Here is a 20,107-nt window from a genome sequence, read left to right on the forward strand (position 1 = left end):
ATTGGAATGATGTGACCTTAATTTAAAACAAAACAAACAAACAGAAAAACAAGTAAAAGCATTTCCAGCTGCATGCTCTCATTTGCGTTGGAACTGAACTTTATCAAGGCCAATGTACTTTTGGGAAAGTTCTGGATTTGGGAGTAAGATGAGAGAGGAATTCTGGCAATTCAATCCTTAGTTTCAGATCCAGCTAACATAATTATAGTTGTGCTACTGGCCAGTAGCACCGCTCTTGATATCATCAAAGCATTCTTGTAAAACATTTTGAACTACTCCCAGTGACCATTTCTGTGGTCGTATATAGTAATCTTGGTGCACATACTGAAATGTGCCCGTGCCTTGTACAAAGAGCCATGAAAAGTTTACATATAAACACCAGTATAGATCCATGTGAACTACCAATGTACCAAACAGCTTTGTTGTAAACAGTGGACAACTTGACATTTAGGCATCTTGGAACCCATTGTGCAGATATTTTTCAAATAATTTTGTGGCTGTATAAGTCTGTAGCTTTGCTGCTGTAATCTATCATGTCAAATAATAAATAGTGAGTGTGCTGTGTCAAAAGCATCGGTGAATTAGTGTCCAGTGAACAGTCAGTTGACTTTGATCAGTTGCATTGCTGAAACGATGAAGAAAAAAGCTAGAAAGGAAGCTGTAAGGATACAGTCTCCCTACAAATATGACAAACTGTAACTTCTAGGAAATTGATTTTGTTTCTAGGACACATCTGCTCAGTTTTCTAGTACAGTTCAATTTATGTAAAGAAATTGACCTGTTTTGAAAGACGAGATTAAGCCAATTGTGATGTAGTTTATCCACGGGTAGATAGGTACCTGTTATTTTTTATTTCATTTGTTTTCATTTCATTTATTTCTATTCATAATGTACTAGGTGTTTTCAAGAGCTTTAAAAAGGGGGAAAAAACAGTCAAAGAGATGAAGGGTAGGAGAAAAGATGATAACCGAATAAGTAAGGAGGGCCAAGTCCTGATGATAAGAAGTTTGTATAATTCAATGTTGGGTGTGCGTAATAAAATATTCATGCACATGGAACACCCTAGCCAAGCTGCTCTGCTGGAATGCTTTCCTTGTTCAAATACTTCCTGAAGGACTGCCTCTACTGTGATGATACCTCAGGAAAGTTAGCTGTTTTTTCAAATGCTGGTGCCTTTGTGGATTCTGTATGTGGGTGCACAGGCGTGCTATGCGCCGGAGCTAGAACTCTTTGTAGTAGTCTCCGTCGACCCATGTGTGGTCCATGTGGTTGCATCCGAGGACTTATGAGGCTGCCCGGGTCGACATCCCCACAGTTCCCTCTTACCGCCACATGGCCAGAGTCTGAACACCTCTCCTTAAGAACACCAGGGTTTCTGATGGAATTCCCCTGCTGAAGTTCTACTATTAAATCCCAAAATAAACTTGAAATAAAGGCTCTTTCTTTGGGCTCAGGGGTTGCACAACCCTCTTTCTTGGGGACTATGATCTCTGGGATTTTTCTCTCTTAGGAGAGCTCTCTCTCTATGAGCATCAGCTGAGCCCTGATGACCTCCTTAAATTAGTTTATCGAGGGTCACCTGGGTCTAGACACCCTTAAATGGGCCAGCGACCCTCTGACAGGGATGCTTGGAGGTTAAAGTGTTAAACAGTTTCACCCAGAACAGCTTTTTGTGTAATGAAACTATTTATGTGAAGATTAGGTAGATTCATATCTTTGATACACCAGTGTAAATTTGGAACAAACTCCGCTGAAATAGTTATTCTGGATTTACGCCAGTACAAGTGAGATCAGAATCTGCCTTCCTTCCCAGAGAAAGCTGCCAAGTAGATAATTCCCTTGCACTTCTGTCTGAAATGATGGATATCTAATTCTGAAGAAGACAAATGTACAGATAAATCTGCCTACCTCGTTGTATCATGTTTGAAGTATTTCTGTGAAAAAAATCCTTAATACTGTATTTCAAGTACATTTATGACACAAGATTTGCACAGAAATACTACATTAATAAACCAAGTGTTTACATTAACTGTAGGCATTTATTTTTAATTCTTATCACATATTCATAATACCAAGCATAATGAAAAGGATTATAATGAAGTTTACACTGAAATGCATCAGGTTTCAATAACCTTATATTAGGACATTCTGATGACCAGATACCAAGTGTGAGAAATTGGGACACTTTTTTTTTCCCCAGAGTGGGGTGCGATGGGGAGGGAGAGATGCGTATATAAGATTTTTTTTTTTAAATTGAAAATGGAACATGCACATAGGCCTACTTTGTACTGTAGGGCTCCTTGAAGGAGTCCAAGCTGGGCTGAAGGAGCTTGAGCCCATCTGAGTGGCCACTCTGACGCAGCTTGGTCTTGGGCTCCTTCAGCTCTGTGAAAAATCAGGACAAATAATGCCGTGACAGTACTTTGACGGGGACGGGGGACAAATCTGGTCACCCTAATTCTGATAGATCTCTGCATGTGGGTTCTAAATTCTGCCCTTCTTCTAGTTCTCTTCCAGCATGAGCCTATACATGTTTTGCTCTTTAGCAGCTAATATGTGGACTGGAGGGAAATAAATTTATAGATATTTCACATCCACACTTCTCAATGATGCATGATGAAAAAATTAGAGCATGGCTTCACATCCCTTTCTCTTCCTGTTTGAACATTGCCAATATCTATAGAGTATCACTTCATGAGCACATGAACACAAACAGAAGCATTTGGGGTTTTTTTAGGGTTGTGAATTACTTACAATAGGATACAAAGTAACTTGGTTATTTGTTGCACACTTTTAGAAGTAAGATTTTCAAAGGTGCTGAGTAATGCAATTTCACTGGGACCTTTAGTTGGACAGCATCTCTGCAAATCAGCCCATCTTTAGGTACCCAGGTTTGAAATTGGTGATATGCTTTCCTGTTCTTATGAGATATTTAGCACACTTCTGGGTGCTCAGTAAATTACTATAATAATACTGTCTACATATGCAACCATCCTTTGAAAAATAGTGCTGTTTGAGTGAAGTATGGTGAATTGTTTTGTAATTTATTTTTGATTATAGATTGCATATTATAATGCTGCATTTTTTCTTTTAAAGAAGATGGTGCTGATAATCAAATGGTTCCCCCCACCAAAGAGGTACAGTTTATTGCTTGGTATGAACTGGTATCTTTTAAGTTATGAAGAGATTTAAAAAAAAAAATGATTTGTATAGAGTCAGGACTGAGCCAATAACTTTATGAAATGGTGGAGGTCCTGTTGACTATCCTTGAGATATGATCATTTAAGCTTCTATTCCCTAGCATGATAGCTTCTAGGCCAATTATTACACTTCGTGCCTGGTATAATATTTCCTACTCGAACTGTTGCATTCTCTCTAAGTGCTACCTGTTTCTCCTTTAGGATCTGTAGCAGCGTGGCAGTCCAATTTTGACACTCTGGCACAGCAAGTCCTTCAGTGCCTAGCTTTATGTGCCACTCTGAGTGACATATCAGCTTTGGCTTTTCCCTCAATGACACATTCTGTCCTTCATCAAAAGAATTTGGAATGTACTAGGATTAAATCAATGGTATGTATTGAAATACCAACCTGCCAAGCTAACCATACTTAAGTTTGCCAAGCCAAGCATGATCATTGGAAATTTGGCTCAGCCTTTAAATCTGTCTCTGATAGGATAGGACTGGCTCCAGGGAGACGAGGCTGCTCAAGAAGACAGACGAGATCCCATTCCTGGAGCAATAGAAGGCTGATTTTCAGTTTTGCAAATTCAAACTTTGGGCAAGCGCTGATCTACAGCTGAACTTCCACATTTCTAGTTTGCTAATCCCTGCTATCTACCAGTGATTTATCACACTCCCACCATTTCTAGATTATTTTTAAAGGATTATCTCAAAGTAATTCTCATAATCTGTAAAATATTTCCCCCTCATTGCTATTTAAAACAAAACCTCCATAAAGGCTTGAGATGGAAATCTATTTCCTGGCAGAAGACTATCCCTCCATCATGCACGTTGGTTGCTGTAGTGTATATATAGTGAGATTTCAGCTGCCTGTTGGCATTGTGATTATATTGGGGTTTATTTTTAAGGAACATTAAATCATTTAAAGTATTAGAAAGAAAAATGACATATACAAACTATTACATGAAGATGCTGTTAGGGGAGGAGGAAAGGTGGTAAGTAGGTTAATGTGGGGTCTACCAGCCTTGGGAGCGAGCCTTTTAAAAATGTAGGTACATTCTAAACTTCAAGAGCAGCTAAAGAACTGTGGGTCCCCTGCTCCCATCTGTGAATGGACCTTGGCTGTGCCCACGAGAATGGATCATTACTCCTCTGTAGCACTCACCTCGCTTCCCCCTCTCGAATCCATAGAGAAAACCAGCATACATTAATACAATCAATTGCTTCATTGTGTGGAGCCCTCTTCTAGAGAGTGACTCTGAGAGAAGCAGTGGTTGATTGACACTGTTCACAGTGGCTTCCTCCTGGGACCAGAAGGAGTCACTGTGAGTGGGCAATGGAGTAGATGCAAGGGACTGGATCCACAGGATATGGGACTTAAATGCTCCGTGTGATATCCTAGCCTTGCTGAAATCAGTGGGAGTTTTGCCATTTACTTCAGCGCGGCCAGGATTTCACGCTCAGTTCTGGGTCAAAAAGAGTCATGCTTCACTCCCCATACCCTGATGAAGTTGGAACTGAGTTTTCCCTTCCTACATGAATAACTCCTATGGAGAATAGGCCCTAAGAGTGTAATAGCCTGACTCTGTGTTAGTGACTCCATCATTTTCTTTCACTCGGTGTATCTTTCCCATTTCTTTCACATACACTCTTGCGTCCAGGATCTCCCAAATCCATGTTGATTCTACTTAAAATGAAACTGGATGCATTCTTATCTTATGTCAGAATCTGTCTTGCAGCGCTGTTTTTCCAAGCAGTAGTGCAGCCTGTTCTTTTTCTTTCTTGCTATAGTTCCTGTATAACAAACCTTGAATATTTTTTCAATAGTTCTATTCTCACTAGCCTGTATATTGCTGTGTCTGAGCTTGTCAGGCAATACTTATAGTACATAAAAACATGGGAAATACTTTTATCACTCACTTATATTTAAAACAGTAAAAGCTGTATTAGAGTTCAGTTGTAAATTAGAGCTGACCTGATGCTTTCTCAGTTTAATATTTGCTTAGTCAGTTTTGCTGATCTTAATTTACTTACATTTGGTGTTGATGCCAATTCCTCTTTTCTGTTTGCTGTTCCTAATAAATGTAGTTTTTATGTTGCCCTTGCCCGTAAAGGAGATCAGGTTCTCAAGATTTGCTGCTGTGATTTTAGCCTGTAGGACTTGTGAAGCAGTCAAGGAAAAGTACAACACATAGAGTCCAGCATGCTTTATATTATCATATGTATAGAAATTGATAATGCCAATGTTGAATATAGGGTATACAGATTATGATTGACCATTTGCATAACATCAGTGGCAGGTATGATGGGGAAATTTCATCTTTTAAAAAAAATCTGTTAAATCAAATTATGCAGATTTTATTAAATCATAAATAATAAATTCATAAATAATAAATTCTGCATTAGGTATTGGTGACAAGGCAGAGTTAAAAGCTATATGGAGTTGATAATGTAATGGGAAACCACTTCTAATAACTAAAAAACCTCTCCCCAAACTAGTCCAAGGCACCCACTCCTTGCCAGGACCAACATGTTAAATCAAACTTGGAATTCCTAGTCGAAGCCATTTTTGAGTTATGACATGCCAAAGATCACATCTTTTTTAAAATATTGATATCTCCAAACACTTGTTTTAAACTTTCCAGATAAATTCTACCTTGGCGTAAGCTCTTGCCTGTTTCAGATGGATTGGTTTCATTTTTATGAAGTTAAGGCTGTATACGTCTAAATCAGCCTGCAAATAGGATTGTTTCAACCTGAACTATGGAGACTATTGTCTCTGTAATAAAGTAATAGATGTTTCAGAAGTGCTTTGAAGTTGTTCCAGCCTCTTCATGGTGCTGTGAAATCTGATACTTCAGCTTTTAAGCAGTCTGTGAAAGTACAAACTGCAGTACTTGTGGAATTCATTTAGTGACTTCCAAGCTCAAGTCTGGCCTGGGAATTGGAAGAAAAAGTCCAGGGGGGTGAGCAGGGGGAAGGCTTCAATAAAATGTGGTGGGTACTTGTCAATTTTAGCATATTTTCAGATTTGTGGCTTCATGCTTTCCTAGAGATAAACTGTGACTTTTTCCAAAGGTTCAAAGGATTTTTTTCTTCTATTTTCCATTGAAACTTTTAGAATCCTAGGGCTGTGAAGTTAAATGAAATACAAAACAGCCAAAATCCATGCTTTGTTAAATCACTTAGATATTAAATCTTTTGGTGGGTTGTAAGACCTTCCCTCTGTTTTTATCAGTGCAGTGTATTAATAGTTTGTCATCTTCAAAAAGCAAAACAACTCCCTCCCCCCAATTACTCTGCTGTGCAACAGTCTAGAAATGTTTGCTTGAAACCCCTCATCCAGTCAGCAGGTGTTGGCTCTTCGTGGAAAGGAGTAAATGGGTTGTGCTGACTCCGGGGCTCTCACTTGTTACCTCAATGGGATATGGGGGAAATGGAAGTGATGGAGAAAGGAGTTTTGTGGAGTGAGCTGGACAGCATAGAGGGAAGAACCTCAGTAGCAACCAAGCCTCAGAAGAAGGCTTAAGCCAAACTTTTGTGTTGTCAAAGCCAAACTTCAGGAAGGAGATGAGGAGTATTTTTGTCTATCTTCCACAATTGGATAGTTTTTTGTTTTATTTTACAGTAGGCTAGAAAAGGCACTTTGATTGTATGTTGCTTGTCTTCACTGCAGAGTTAATTTCGAGTTATAACTTGAGAATTGTCTGTAACTTGAGTCACATCCACCCACAAATCCCTTTAAATTCAAGAGGGGGACGGTGCTTCTTCAAGTACATGCTCATGTCCTTTCCTTTGTAAGTGTGCACTCCATGAGGGTGTCAACCCGGCACATACCACTAGGAAAAAGCTCCCGGTGATGGTGCACATGATGCGACGCGCACATGTACGTAAGAATGGACATGAGCAACACATCTCGAAGAACACCAGTTTTGGAAAGGTTAGTAACAGGGTTTTTTTTTAATTCAAATTTGCTGGCCCACCAGTGAGTACAGTTTGTTAGCTGCTAACGTGACCACTCTGAGTAGTACTCCAGTCACTCTGTGCAGCTGAGCATTGTTCCGCAGTGCGGCCGCTTTCCCTTGAGCTAGGCTAACTCAAGAAGAATTAAATCAGGTGTGAATGACTTGAGTTAACTATGCACTGAAGACACAGGAAGACACCAGAAGACTGAGGCCAGGTCTACATGTACCTGAGAATTCAGCGGCAGTCGATGGGAGTTATGCAAGCTACGCAGAGTAGCTTGCGTAACTCCTGTCGACTTCTTAACTTCTGTTGTGTGCGGCGTCTTCACTGCGCTGCACCGATGGGAAATGCATTCCTGTCGACGCAGCACTACGCCACTTGAAGGGGTGGCTTTAGTGCGTTGACTTCCAGATTGATTGAGCGGGTCTTTACTGACCGCTCGGTCGATCCAGAAAGATCGATGTGACGGTGGCGACTTTGCTGCCATCAATGCGAACATAGCCTCACTCTGGCTCAGAGTCATCATTCCTCCCCTGCTTCCATGTTGCTTGGGGACAGTGTAAGTTGTTTCACCTTTCTCTGTGGAACAATTTATTCTCCCCTCTGTGTGCCCATGCAGCTCCTCGGACCCGTGAATAAGGAGGGTGGAGCTAAGACTACTGCCATTCCTCCCTTGTCCTCTCACTCCACCCTGCCCACTTGCTTGCAGTGAGCAGTATCTGAAGGGTAGCCCTTCCTCTACCCAGTTCAGCCAGTGTCACAACTGGAGCAGGGGAGGCGTGCATGGGGGACATCACTCTCCTACATCGCAGAGTGAGAGTTGTGACCCTCTACCCCATATTGAATACCCAGACTGGAGTTTTGAAAACTGTGAGGCATAGAATTTCAGAGCTGCATGGAGTTGTACACAGACAATCTGCACATATTTGCATCCCTAATTAGCATTCACAAGTACTCTGGCAACACCCAGAGTTGTAGTAACTCAACACAGTCAGATTCAGTGGTGGGTGAAGTCATCCCTATATATAGTTAGTGTATCAGATTAAGTTTCTATTATGTTTTGGGATCCTTTGGTCTGAAAGACACTGTATATGCAGGAGACTTTTTTTATTAATAATAAATATAAGAATACACACACACATTTAGTTGCTCCTGGCTGGGGGATGCATATGCCGCTGTAACGGGGCAGAATTTGGCCCACAGGGTATAATTTTCAAATTTGTGTCAGATGAGTATGGAGCTTTCTGATGCCAACCCTGGTAGAAGAGGAGGGCGGGGAAAAATCTAGCCAACTTGGTTTAGGAATGGCACTAAGAAGCAGACAACTTGGATCAGACAATAGTCTGCAGTGATGCATCCAAAACAACTGCTTTTGTTCCAAATTGAGCTGATACGTTCTATAAAATATTCAAGGAATGTTGTGCCGTTTGTGGTGCAATGCTATAGATATCGTTGTAATGAAACTAAACACCCAAATCCATGTTAAAACAACATTACTGTTGAGACAAAAATCAACAAAAGCAAGGCAAATGCCAAGGAAGGATTTCTGCTGTCATGCAAGTCTACAGAAGTTTGAAATGAAATGATCTCCCTTTAACTCTGAGCCATCAGTCTTGAGACTTTTTGCTTATGCCAGTTCAGTGGCTCAGAGTGCTAGTTTTTAAATCGCTCAGCATCAAGGAGTCAGAATCACAGACAGTGGTTTAAGAATTTAGAGCCAACCAGTGTGATTTCAGTGAAGGGGAGTTCTGAAGGCTCCTTTATATCAAGTAATAGGAAACATTGTCAAGTGGAGAAATACTAAGTCAAACAGAGGTGCGCGTATATGTAATGTAATGAAATTGTGTGTGCCATTTTCTTATACACACCGGAGGTGTTTGTGGCAATATCATAATGAGCATTTAAGGTTGCATTCCTATTTTCTATTAAAGTGGGATTTAATTCTTTTTGTTAGACAGGAAAGCAGCTGTTGAGCATAACCCAAATTACACTGCTTCATCTCAGGGTAAAGGTTCAAAATCATTCAGTAGTCTGGGAATTCAAAGAGGCTAAAAGTAACTTAAAAAAAAATTGAGAGCAGCTAACACTTTAACTTTCAGAAGGTTTTAATGCTTGAAACTTTTGGCAGATATAGATCAAACACTCTAATACATTGGGTTCTTTGAAAACATTGTAAATGAACAAATTTATTAGCATTATGTATCATTCGTGTTTCTGTTTACATCACAATAGCTGAAAAATTACAAAAAAAAATTATCAAATCTCACTAGTGTTTTATAATTTTGGATGTTAGCTCTTTTGAAAGAAAGGAGAAGGTTTTTAGCCAGTAGAGCACAAAGTCCTGTGGAAGGAGGTTACCTGCTACCACAGAGGTCAGCAACACAGTGGAGTAGTTACTTTCCCAGTGGCACATCTTACAAGGTGCATTGTGGAGGAGTTACACTCTTGCCGTCATACAAGATTTGCAGTAGTGGGTGTTGCCTCTTGAGCACTTCTAGGAAGTGAAGCTCCTCTCCTGCTGCTGTGGATCCTTTTAGGACCACAGGAGAGAATCACCAGCTCCTTACAATTAGAAGGTGCGTTACAGTGCAGCAGCCCTGCTAATGTGGGCTTCCTAATGAGCTCTTCTCCAGTGCACCTCCTAAGATACATGTGCAGTTTAAGAGGTTAGCTTGGAATCCTAGAAAACCCTGTGCAGCTAGAACGTAAAGGCTTCCTATGCTCCTGGTGCAGAATGTTTCTTGTGCCATATTGGCTTCCCATAGATATACTTCCCATAGATAAGGATACACATGTAATAGTTCAGTACAGCATGCATGGAAAGAGTTCATAAGCCTGACTTGTGCGTCAGAGCTAAAGTTGTAGTTGGAGTGTGTAAGCTGAATTTTCATGTGTTAATGTGATTGCCCAATTTAAGACCTATAAAGGTAATAGAGTATTTGGGTAAATTACCTTAACCAGTCTCTTCTCTTCTTAATGCTTAGGGGTTTGTAAATTTAATATTTTTGTCCTGTGTTTTGTGTAAATCTTATTATGCAATTGGGACCTATGCACTGAGATGACACTAATATATGAGTGCCACATAAGTATTTATAAATAGAAATAATAACACTAAATGAACAGCTTCCTTTGCAAGGAAGTACCTATTGTTTGGCCAGTGATTTTGATGCTTCTGAAAGGGGTTGAACTAAAATCTCTGGATACTGAAATCTGTTAATCCATAGCGCACATGCAGCAGTGCCAGCCTTGCCATGCTCCTCTGCTTTGATCTATAAGGACAATTTCTCAGCAATATTTAAAATGTTACGGTGGGTTAAAACGGAGTTAAAAAATACACACACCCTCTTTTCTTTAGAACTATCATTTGGATTTGTAGTCACCTCTCCCCCCACCCCAAAAAAGCCAAAGCAAACTAATAAATCCCTTTTTTTCCCCCCTTCCCTTTTGCAGCTTACCTAGTTCTGTTCATCAGCTGGGAAGTAGGAACAGCAACACCTGCCTCTGGATAACAGGCAGCTGCTGCAGCAAACAATATCAACAGTCTGCAGAAAATCAGGGATGGATTGGAGGAAGGAACCCCTGTGTTCCCATTCCGAGGTATCTGCTAAGTAGGGAAAAGGTGAGGAGGGAATGGGAAGCACTGTGGTTACCTAATATAAATGGAAGGCTACACTGTCAGGAACAGCGGGTCTGATAATGGGGGGCAGAAGCAAGTGGAAGCTGAGGAAAGGGAAGATGGTAGCCAGTGAAGCTGCTTTTGCCACTGATCTCCTTCCTGCTATCCGGGCAGACTTTTTTGGGCTACCTCTGCTCTCCTCCTGGCAGTGCTGTCAAAACACAGGAACTGCAACCATCCTTGCCCACAGCTTCTCTCTGACTTGCTTTTTGGGAAGAGAATGAGGGATAGGAACGGCATTTTTGTGCAGGCAAAATCCCCCCCAGTGCAGGGTCCTGAAATCTCCACCCTTTCTGCATCTGTAACTGCACCAGGTCTGCTGGGTCAAGGCCCTTTTGGCAGTGGAAAATAGTCCCTTTATCATGAACTTCAATTTTATGAAAACGAAGGGTTAAAAAAATTATAGGAGCATCTTACGCACCAGAAGACTCCTGTGAGAGGCAAGTAGTAGGATTCCCATTTTAGAAGTGAGAAAACACGGGCACAGAGGACAAAAGACTTGCACAAGGTCACCCAGGAAGTCTATGGTAGCACAGAGAGTTCATGTCTCCTTGTCTACAGTCTTGTGCCTTGACCATAACAGCATCCACTTCCCACATTGTTTATCCACCTTCTTATATATACATAATGTCTTGTTTCTCACGAAAGTTACATGAAGTTACTTTGAGTACATATAGAGGAAAAGCAGCTTGGCAGGTTACCATGGAAAAGAGTCAAAGAGAAGTGTTGATAAGGATTCTCATAAGCTAGACAGCTGAATTGGAACATCAGGGACTTGAACCAGCAGATGACATGGCAGGCCAAGTATATTAAACCCCTGTTTGAAAGATCACCCAACTGATGACACCAGTTTGGACACCAGCACTCTAGTAACATACATCATCAAAAGGAGGGGTCTTTGCTGAGGATTTTCTCAGCTTCTTTACTGAGAAGATAGACAAAGAGTGTTAAAACACTCCCTTTAAAAAATTCCATAGACCTTCTATTTTACGGTCATTCAACTCAGCAAATCCATTGATTTCTGCCTCTCATTTATTCTGTCAATTTATGAAACAGATTAATAGACTCTCCTGTCTCTTTAAGGGGATAGTTTGTGGTGATAACTAAGATAGTTAAGGGAAAAGAAACAGCTTATTTGTGGTGCATTTATGATAGCCATCATCTCCAAGAAATGACAAGATGAATAGTAAAATATTTCTTTCTCTGTAGAACACAGTTTTGTGTTTTAACCGATAGGTCTTGTCAGAGCTCCCAGGGAGTCTTACAATACATTTTTTGAGAGATGACTTCCACTGTTAATGAGCAGCTGAATCTGTCTGGGGAAACAGTTTGTTGCTAAAAATAGATCCCCAGCCTAACTGTAACTAACCTCAGATTGCAGAAACCAAGCTATTCAGACTCCTGATTTCTAATGCGGAGGAGATGAAGCTATTACAAACAGCTCTGATTAATATATATTTTTAAAATGTGCCAACTGAGCCCAGTTTTGAAATTAATCCACTTCTGAGCTTCTATCAAATACGCTTACAACATTCTCTGGAGATTTTCTTCAGATTCCCAAAAGCCAATCAGAAACCAGTTAATAGTTATGAGGCTAAAAGGAAAAACACTGCACACAATCTATTTATAGACTACTAAGCAAAACAGTGTGATAAAGGGCAAATGCAAGCTTTCAGCAAGTGACTTCTCTCTTGCAGTCCCAGTCATGTGGTCTTTACATACAAACCATACAATTAACCCTGGAAATTAATTCACTTGAGAGCAATGTTGTTCTGATCAGAAGAGAACATTTCAATGTTTGTTTACTGTTTTTAAAATGTGCTCAGTTGCAAGCCCTCTCTGTGTAAGAGATTGTAATGGCTTGCAGGGCCAAGAGCTTTGGGGTTATATTTTCCTGTGGGTGCCTGCAGGTCTGCAAGGAGGAGGCAGCATGGATGCATGAAGGACCCTTGCATTGTCAGATCGAAAACTTGCAAAATTGGCAGACTTTTAAATGATCGGTTATGGATGTCAGTGCAGATGGAGTCAGGGGAGGTGGGTGTGAAAGGACACAGGCGGAGCTCTGCAGAACTACTTACGCCTCATACAGCCGAGATTGCTGTTGCCTGGGCTTTTTAAAAAAAAATGGCGCTAGGCTAGGGTGTGAGACAGTTGGAATAAAGGACCACATCCAGAATGGGAATGGCAGGTCATAAAAGGTTCTGCTCTCTGTCAGGTGAAGTTTAACTCCTTGCTATGCTGAGTCTGACTCAGGAGCCCCTTCTCACTGCCCCGGTGAAGAAAGTAACAGTACCAAAGTCGAGCAGCACAGGTTGGGCAGAAGAGATAAGGGAGTAACACATCCCTGGGATCAGCTGTCATTGCTGGGGCCAAAACGTCAACACAGAGGACAGCCTAAAACGGTGCATGCTGCATATTAGTAAATAAGAACTGGTATCGACTGGTGTCAGATAGTGCCTCAGAGTGTATGCCTCCTAACTGAGGTATTGCCTGTTTTGAGCTGTTGTCCTACATTTCTAACAACTGAATAGGCCTTGCAGATCTCTGTGCAACAGAAATAATAGTGGTATAAAACCTGATACAATGAATTTAGCGTGTCGCACACAATAAGGACTGTGACTTTGAAAGAGTGGTGCTACCCAGCATGGAATAAATAGCCAGCAATGCACTAGCAGAAGGGAAAAACCATGTATTTAACCATGCAGCCACAGAATTTGTGATGTCCTCACACTGGGCAGCAAGTTGCATGTGGACATCCCAGAGCCTTCATAACATACATCTGTTTACAGAGCAAAGAATGGTAACAGTCAGAACCAGGGTCACCTTGCATAGAAATCTAATCATATGTATGGCACTGATCATCAGAAAAGTGGGACAGCAAGCCTGTGAGTCAGACAGGCATACGGCATGAACAGAATGTTATTCATAGCTGGGCAGAACACAAGACTGCTTAGATAAATGCACAGGAATTAGGCAGTGCATTGGATGCAACGGAACAGTTAGCTTGGTACGGCATTGTCACAAGAATTAGAAAATTCATAGGGAATTTTAACTGTGGTACTGCTCTCCTTGCTCATAGTGTATCTTAAGAGACATAATCAGGTTTATAAATTAATGTACAGCATCCACTATGGAGAAGCTGAACAAAATACCCAGCAAATGCCAAACCTACCAACACCTCTATGCTTGTCCTGTCCTTGTATTTAAGATCTATCTATCAAAAGTACAGTACTTATATGGACCTCATTGCTATAGTTTCTGAGCGTCTCACAACCTTTAAGGTATTTATCCTCATGAAAACGCTGTGATGTAGGGAAGTGCTATTATTCCAGTTTTACAGATAAGGAATTAAGGCATGGAGAGGCTAAGGCCCAGATTTTAAAAAGTATTTAGATGTTGCTCCATTCAGCAGTGCAAGGCCTAAGTCGCATTGCCCTTCGGTGAGGTGTAGGCTCCCAAATGCCTCTCGTATTTAAAAATGAGACTTAGGTTCCTATGCCACTTAAGTCTAGGATCCTGTCTACACTTACCTGTGAGATTCAGTGGCAGTTAACAGAAATTACACAAAGTACACAAAAAACTTGTGTAACTCCCAGCAACTACTGAGCTTTTCTGCGCTCCGTCTTCACTGCACTGTGCCGACGGGAACAGCATTCCCTTCGATGCAGCGCTATGCTACTTGTGTAGCTGGTCTTAGTATGTCGATTTCTGGATCAACTGAGCGGGTCTGCACTGACCACTCAGTTGATCCAGAGAAATCGATCTGACGGTGGCGAATTTGCCGCCGCCAGTGTGGCCGTAACCTTGCAGTACTGAATGGAGCAGTGCCTAAATACCTTTACAACGGTGAGCCTAAGTGAGTTGTTCAGTGTCCTGTAGGAAGTCTGTGTAGGAGCAAGAAATTGAATCTGCCTCCCCCGAATCCTAGGCTAGCACACTAACCGTTGGAGCATCCATCCTGATGACATGCATGTCATCTACGTACAGTGACATTGCAAGCTAAGGCCCCAGTTATCCTGGTTCCTTTTCATCCCTCTTTCTCTGACCACTGGTTTAGTTGTAGACTGTGACTGAAGTTCCACTGCATCAAACCATGCAGTGTTGTGGAGGAGGGGACTAGACCAGTGGGAGGTTCAGTGCATGTTACCTCAGTCTGGAGGGTTGGTGATGGCGCAATAGACCACATCACCCTTTTGCACAGTTATAAACAGCTGCTTTATTGTATGACTTTCACATACTGCTATGGGCCCGCAAGCTGAAGTCTTGCAGAGCTCTGGACAGAAACCTCTCTTGGAGTCATCTGTGTTTACTCTGGGTCATGTAGGACTTGTTTTCTGTACACTAGACAGTGCCTGATCATCAGACCTGTGTGTGATGGGATGTCCACTCCACAGAAGCCTCTGAGCAGGTTACTGTGGACCAGAAGGGGCCAATTCACCTTACATGTTGCACCTGAAGGGGAACCAGGGATTGATGAGGCCTAAGGGCAGACAAGTCCAGTTGGGTAAGGAGCTGGGCTAGCGTTATAAGCCAGGAAGACGCTGTAGGAAAGAGGTCTGCAGTCATTCTTTAGAGGGAAAGGGAATTGGCCAGGGACAAGGAGGAGATCCAGGGGGAGTAAGCCCTGGGGCCCTGCCTTGGACTGAGGAGTTCAGCAAGAGGCCAAGAAGGGTGAAGTAGCCACAGAGAGCAGAGGAGACAGAGGCATGGAGATGGAGAGGTGGGGTAGGAAGGAGCCCAGGGAAAGAGCAACAGAGTCTGAGAGTGAGCAGATCTGGAATGCTAGTCATTGGGTCCCTGGGCTTGTACCCAGAGTTGCGGGCAGGCCCAGGTTCCCCTACGACCCCCAGTAAAGTGGCACAAGTCCTAGAGACTTGGAACAAAAGACTCTGAGACAGCAGCTGAAGTGCTTGTCTGGTGGGACTTTGTTACCTCAAAAGAGGAGGACTTTGTCATGACCTGGGTGGAGGACTGCGTTAAGGCATAGAGAGAAAGGGGGGGGACACACCGCATGAGCAATTGACAGAAGGGGGTGCCAAACAGGACGAGAGCTAATTCCCAGAGTTAGCCACGGAGACGTGCATCCAAGGAACCCATTTATACCGTCATTAGATATATGGTAGACGTTACTCCAACATGGTAGTGACATATAACATGGTTAAACTAAGGTGAAAAAACAAGAGCCCTAAGCATTAGCAGTCAATCAAAACCAATAGTAAGTTGCAAGTCCCGTAGCAATGATCTGGCATAGTAGGGATTCCTAATCTAGTCTGCAATGTGCTGCTGCAGTAGGTCAGATTGGCCTGGCTAATGATGAGAAAAGCATATTTTCTCAGATTTCCTAGTCTGAGGCTGTTAATCCAGAAAAAATATCTCCCATCCTTTCACCTACCATCATGGCGAGATTTTTAGACTGAGAGGGTTTCCTAGCTGCTTTGCAGAAACTTTCTTCCATAGTGCTAAATTGCAGATACCCTAATCTCAAGTTCCAAGCAGACTTTTCTTGTCATCCGTTGGCAGCAGCAAACTAGCTCTTGTAGATTTTGGAGCATTTAAACTAAATATATCAACTTGTTGCACCTGATTTAACAACTGGTCTGTGATGGACCAGAAAGAAAAAAACTGTATAAAGCTCCATCCAAAGTGACCCCGTTTACTCCTGGAAAAGCTAGAACAATTGTCCAGATACATTTAAAAAGCGTTATTCTCTACACATACCATCTGTGCAGAATTCCCTCTCCTGGGTCTTAGTTCCTTAGCATGTCGCTGGTGGATCTCCATTAACTCCTCAGGTTGTATGACCTTGGAAAGCAGTGATAGTAGAGTAGGGCTCAAACCAAGCTCCATTGCATGCCAGCAGCTACTGAATTTAAAGGCTGCCTTTTGAATGTTCCTGTCATTTGTTCTTGATGCGCTCAGTAAGGGAGTTCTTTGCAGGAGACTGTACCTGACCAGGTATTACTCTGTCTCTTCCTCAGGTCCTTGCAAAGTCTTATTAGATATCTTTTGAGTATCTTTCCCTGGTATACAGATCAGTTATCTGAAAAACTAAGATTTAGGTGCCCTTCTGAATCTTCCTGATACGTCAGAGAAATTTTGACCTGGTTCTGAATTTTGTAGCTCAGGCCCATTTCTTATTTGATCCACTCAGAAACTTTAGAGCTGCCAATTATCTTACATTTACTTCAGTTAATTACATAAATCATTTTTTGATTAGCCATAATCTCTCCAGGAGGGAAAAAGGTGCCTTTCTTTTCTTTTTTTTTTGTGGGAGGAGGAGGGGAGGAGCAGCTACAGTGATTGCATTCTTGGTCTTCCAGACATATTACTACATAAGAATTCCTTCCTCACTCTCAGGGAGACTGTTTTTAATGCCTGTGAAAAGGTGTGTGGGAAGCTGTAGGCACAGCAGGCTATTTAGTCACCAGATTTATATTGCGGATGATATTGCTACAAACTGTAACTTCTAAGTGTTTACATAGATGGGGTAGTTGACTGCAGAAGCCTGTTCCTATGCCCTGGCAGCACCTGTTCACTTCTATTGGAATTGTGGGTTCTCAGCTGCTCAAAAAAATCAGGCCAGGCATCCAAAATTAAGGGCATCCCTTAAATATTTGGCACTTCGTCTTCCTATGTCATAATTCTCTTCATTCCCCACACCTCCACATACAAACACAAAAAAAATTAGGACACTGCAACCCCAGTTTAGATTGAGGGAAGTTAAACAGTGAAAAAATATCAAGACTTTCACATCCAACGCTGCTGTCTGTGATCCATATTTTGCAGCTAGGATGCTGGGTAGCAAAGATCAACCTACATGATGCATATGTTTGTATTCCCATATGTCAGTCTCTCAGACAGTTTCACAGATTAACTAATGGGAACAAGGCTTTTCAATACAGCTTCTTCAGGGCTCTTATGGAGAGATGTGAATATACTCCAGACCCTTGATGAGTGATAGAGGAAGCATTCAAAGACAAATTTCCACTGCTGTTACTCAGATACATGACCTACTTCATAAGTCAGAAGTCACTCTCAGTTTAAATAAATGAACACGGGCTTCTATCCAGGCATGGACTGTTTAAGAGTTCTGCTATGGTTGTGTTTTTATTTATTTTCAAATACATGGTGGCAATGCAACAAAGTTACAGAAACAACAGACTGAACAATGGCCAAATCCTGCCCCTGGTAACCCAAGTTTTATGGGCTCTGCGTAGATTTGAAGGAGGAAAGCACGGAATAAAGCAAAACCAGGGAGCAGTTGTGGAAATGTTCCACAGTCTGGCAACTAGAAGTAGAGTAGCCTCCACATCCCCCCTGGACCCCATCTGTATAAACAGGGAACCGGGGAATCCATGAAGTGGTGGACCCTCTGCACCTTCCCCAGCCACTCCTACCCAGCCCCAAATTTCCCTGCATGTGGCCTCACAAGGAACTTGCATGGAGGTCCAGTTCCATGCTTCATTGGGTTTGCAAACTCCCCGATTCTCCCTTGCACGTCCTGCCTCCCTCTTCTCTTGGACAGCAAAACCTGCTCTGCTACCATCTGGCTCCCCGTGGTCACAGAGGTAAGGACAGGAGTTGCCCATCTGTGCATGTGTCACAATGCTGGGAAACAGCAAAGGTAAAATGAAAAGCACAGTTTGGCCCATAGTGTGTGTTTGCCAAACAGACTCCTGTGGATATTCATCCCACCCTACACCTCACATATGCCAGTGCCACCCTCTTATTGGAACATAGCCAGAGGAACCTTGATTAATGCTAGAGCTGGTCAGAAAATTGAATTTTTTTTCCATGGAAAATTTTTTTCTAAAATGAACACTTTTTCAGAGAAATGTTCTATGGAAAATTTAGAACTTCTGGTGAAACTAATCCAATGATATTTAAATTCTGAAATCCCTGCCTCATGGAAGTTGTCAGTCAGTTGTCTCTTGCTCTCATTCTCTGTGGGCTGGGCTCCCCAGACTGCATTCCATCTCCCATGATGCACTGCAGCCATAGGACAGCGATGACGCACTGCCTTCCGTCTTGAAGAGTAATGACTGTGAGAGGTGTGAAAGTGAAGAGCAGTGTGGTCACAGTTGCGGCCCCTGGAGAGGTACCACATTTTTCAGTCCATTGTGTCCTGGATAAGAAAGGTCACATTTTGACCCCAGTAAAGCTGGCTGACATACGTTTTTGTCTGGTGCATGTGGGTGGTGGTTTCACTGCTGGGACTACATGATCCTAGTTTTAGCTCCCCTCGTTATGCATTTCTGAATATGTCACAAGGTCTCAGTTCCTCTGTTCCCAGCTATTGTGGCATCAATGATTTTTTTCTCTTATTGTCATTTTGTGCATGAAGCCACCTCGGCTTTCTCTCCCAGATAGCTTATGACCTAAACTACAGTCATTACATTTGATAACCCTTTGCCTCCAAAAAATCCCCAAACCCACCTAGTTCCCTTATTAACAACCTAGAGTGAGGGGTAGTGTAAGATAGTGGTTCTCTAACTTTTTGTATTGGTGACCCCTTTCACACAGCAAGCTTCTGAGTGTGACCCCCCTCACCCCTGAGGGTGCCTGCCCCTGGCCCCCGTGGGCTCCCCACTCCTTCACGCAGATCCCTGTGCCCTCTTTTTCCCTAACCCCTGCACGTACACACACACACACACACACACACCCTGAGCCTACCTGGCTCCCTGCATTCAGGTCACTTTCCTCATGTGGGCTGTGTAAGGAGAGGGCAGCGAGCAGCAGCTCCTGATACTCGCCTCACAGCACAGCCCACGTGGGGAAAGTGACTTGGATGCAGGGAGACTCCTTCCCGCCCCACAGTCCCCTAGAGGGAATGGGGAGGAACGTTGGTGTGGGTATCTGTGTGTCACCACTTGCCCCCTCTCTCATCCCCCTCCGTGTTCCGCTGCTAGGAGGAAGCAGGGAGGCTCACAATCCTGTTCCTGGCCGGGGTTGGGGCTCACAGCTCACGACCTCCACATAAACACATTGTGACCCCCCTGAGGGCTTGCGATGCCCAGTTTAAGAACCAGTGGTGTAAGAGAATCTCTTAAAAGCTCTTATACGGGAACACAAATGGGTACAAATGTGCCTCAGCACAGTGTACTTCTCAGTCTGAGACTCACACCTCGATAGCAGGGAACACGCTGAGCTGCTCCATTCCTGTCACCTTCAAATATAAACCTGCTGGAACAGATAGTTCTGCACAAAGCCATCCCGCACTCCCACTAAGTGCTAACAAATAAATAGCGTTGTGCTTGTAAGAGCACACAGTAAAGCAGCAGTGTGT

The sequence above is a fragment of the Emydura macquarii genome, unplaced genomic scaffold, assembly GCF_026122565.2.
Source record: "Emydura macquarii macquarii isolate MOO-44397 ecotype Brisbane River unplaced genomic scaffold, CSIRO-AGI_Emac_v2 contig_18, whole genome shotgun sequence".
In the NCBI taxonomy this organism is placed as follows: Eukaryota; Metazoa; Chordata; order Testudines; family Chelidae; genus Emydura; species Emydura macquarii.